This window comes from Stegastes partitus, unplaced genomic scaffold, assembly GCF_000690725.1.
Source record: "Stegastes partitus isolate 25-593 unplaced genomic scaffold, Stegastes_partitus-1.0.2 Scaffold86, whole genome shotgun sequence".
In the NCBI taxonomy this organism is placed as follows: domain Eukaryota; kingdom Metazoa; phylum Chordata; class Actinopteri; family Pomacentridae; genus Stegastes; species Stegastes partitus.
The window spans coordinates 579,797-583,419 of record NW_007577817.1 but is presented as its reverse complement, the minus strand read 5'-3'; positions in this window follow the sequence as shown (position 1 = coordinate 583,419).

Here is a 3,623-nt window from a genome sequence, read left to right as displayed (position 1 = left end):
TTATTATTATTATTATTATTATTATTATTATTATTATTATTACAACCCATCATCAGAATAGGGCCTTAATAATGATCTAATGTTCTCTGGTAGAAAGTTTAGACTGTTAGAGCCATGCATATGTCCCCATAATTTTGGAATCCATCCATCCATCCATCCATTTTCTATACACCGCTTAATCCTCACTAGGGTTGCAGGGGGGCTGGAGCCTATAATTTTGGAATGATGTGTTAAGAAAAAAATACATATGAGTGAAATGTTCATTGTCCACACACTTTTGCCATGTCGTGTGCCTGGTGAAGATTTTTACAGGACTGGATCTCTTATCCGTCTGAAGATGCCTTTTTCTTGCAAATCGTCATAACCCACATCATACCCACACACATTTTCTGCATTTGAAAGCAAAATCTTAGTTTAAGTCTTCCTATCAATGACATGATAAATTTTGCGATAAACAGCTTGTAGGCAGTGTCAGACTTCAGAAAAAAACATTTGTTACTACTATGATCTAAATTATTTCTTAGTTGTCTAGAGATGATTGTTGGATGCTTCAACACAATCTTTTTCTCTCTGTATCTGTATCTGTATCTGTGTGTGTGTGTGTGTGTGTGTGTGTGTGTGTGTGTGTGTGTGTGTGTGTGTTGGGGTGGGGTTGGGGGGTGAGTGTTTATTCTTGCTTGTATGCTTTTATGAGACATTCTTGTAGTTGTGACATATGTGACCCATCTGCACGAAATCAGTCACATTGCGCCTTGGACTATATCCATGATACAGCTCAAATTTAAGACATGATAAAATATTGATTTTGGATTTACTACTTACATCAGTCCATTTAGTTGTTTTCTACATGTAGGTAACATATGAAGGGTTAATTTGCAAAAACAGATAGCTCCATTTTGTTAATTGGCAATTCTAAATTGTCTGTAGGTGTGAATGTGAGTGTGCTTGGTTGTCTGTCTCTAAGTGTAGCCCTGTGATAGACTGGTTACCTGTCCAGGTGAACCGGCCTTCACCTTAAGTCAGCTGGGATAGGCTCCAGCCCCCCATGACCCTAGTGAGGATTAAGCGGTGTATAGATAATGGATGGNCCGGACTACCAGCCTCAGACAAAAACTTTTCTCTCATTAAACGAAGAGGACCATGCACAGTGTGACCAAACACTAAATCAGCAAGACTGAAACCAGTGATTTCCTGCACACTTCCTCTAAAAGCCATCAGAAGGAACGACAAACCTTCATCCCAATCTTTACTACTTTCAAGGCAATATTTTTTCATCATAGATTTTAGGGTTTGGTGAAAATGCTCCAGTGCTCCTTGAGACTGTGATTGATAGGCACTGGACGTTCTGTGTTTTATGGACAGGGATGCAAAAACCTGAGCAAACAGTTTGGAAGTAAAATTAGTTCCTTGATCTGTTCGGATGTATTTTGGTAAACCAAAGATGGAAAAGAAGTTAACAAGAGCCTTGACAATAGTTTTAGCTTTGAGAGTGCGCAATGGAATTGCCTCCGGATAACGAGTGGCGGTGCACATCAAAGTTAACAGATACTGATGACTGGACCCACACAGTCAAGAATAATATGTTCAAAAGGTTCTCCCAACACAGGAATGGGCTGCAAAGGAGCAGGAGGATTTTTTTGATTAGGCTTCCCACTGATTTGACACACATGACAGGAGCGACAAAGTTGGGCGACGTCTGACTTAAACGTGGCCAGAAGAAATAATGGAGAATACGATGATACGTTTTCTTTATTCCTAAGTGACCAAAGATATTTTCAACTGAGCACCTGGGAAACGAAACTTTGTGGGACCACCACCTGCTGAACGGAATTCCACCCTAAATCACCAGCAGCTGGAGGATACCAGTGGCACATCAAAACACCATTCACGACATTGTACACACGGGATGTCTCAGACTCTGGAGCAGCGGCAGCAGTGAAACATGGAACCAGAGTGGCATCACTTTTCTGAGCTTCAGTAAGCGCACTTCTATCAACATCTAAGGCCAGCTCCGCCTCAGCGGGCAGCAATTTATCACGAATCTTCTTCTCCGTTTTGATTGCAGGACACTCAGATCCATCGGACTCTTCCTTTTGTGCAGCAGGAGACAACAATGAATCAGCCAAATCCAACACGTCAGCAAATTTACGTGACTGTGCGCGAGTCACCGCACAGGCAGGGAACACAGGATTGGCAGCAGACACAGGGGAACTACAGTCTGACACAGGTGCTTCAACCACCTCAGGTGTGGGAAAAACTTTTTTTCCTGCCAAATTGTTACCTAGGATGAGGGCGACATCTCTTACTNGTTCAAACAGGTGATGTCCAGGGTGGGAGGGGTCTCTGATTATATTTTGTGCCTTTCTGAGGCAACAAGAGCTGTATAGTTCATCAAGGGAAGGCAGAGGATAGCTGGTGATTTTCTGGGCCATATTGACGACCCTTTGGAGAACCTTCTTGTCTGCTATTGCGCAGCTGGCAAATCAAACACACATGCAGTAACCAAGGATGCTCTCTATGGAGCAGCGATAGAAGGCCACTAGCAGCCTCTGCTGCAGGTTGTTGCTCCTGAGGACCCTCAGAAAGTGCAGTCTCTGCTGGGCCCTCTTCACAGTGGTTGCTGTGTTTGTGCTCCAGGTCAGGTCGTCCTTAATGTGTACACCCAAAAAGTGAACGTTACAAACCCTCTCCACAGAGTCCCCACGGATGAGCAGTGGCTGCATGTCTGTCTTCTTCTTTCTGTTGTCCACAATAATCTCCTTTGTTTTGGTTGTGTTGAGGATCAAGTTTCGTTGACACCACACTGATAGTTGCTCCACCTCGTCCCAGTATGCAGTCTCAAGCCCACAGAGATGAGCCGCACCACAGTGGTGTCATCCGCTGCTGTTACTGTGGTGGAGGGGAACACAACCATGAGTGTAGAGGGTGAATAGCAGCAGACTCAGCTCACAGCCCTGGGGGGAGCCGATGCTGAGATTGATGGCCAAGGAGAGGTAGGGGCCTATTTTCACCTTTTGGGATCGGTCCGTCAGGAAATCCAAAATCTAAAGGCAGATCGAGTGGTACACTCCCAGGTCTGACAGTTTAGTTACCAATCTGCTGGGGAGAGTAGCTGAGGGTAGCTCTGTCTACTTTGAACTCTAATCAAGAGTAGAGCACGTGCCCAACCGTCTCGTTAAGTTCAACAAATTACTTGACGAGGCCAAAACTTTATTTTTGAGTAGTTTTGATATTTATTTTATTCACTTTTGTACATGCAGTTGTCATGGTCCTCCATAGTTTCTTATTAATTTGCTCAAAATGGAGTGAAAATATGTTGTTTTGTGCCCTTTTTTAAAATTTTGTGCAGTTTTGTACATGCAGTTGTCATGGTTCAGTTACTATCCATGGTTATATGCTCTGAAATGCATGTTGCACAGGAAAAAATATTGAATATTGAATTCTAAAAAAAAATTGGGTCGCAACTTAATGACCATGGGAAAATGTGGGTCCCAGGGTGAGACCAGTTGAGAACCCCTGATCTAGATAGACTTCACAATTTTTCACACCTGCGAGGACTCTATGCATCAGCCTCTGGAAAGTGGCAGGGGCATTGCGCAGACCAAAAGGCATCACCGTATACT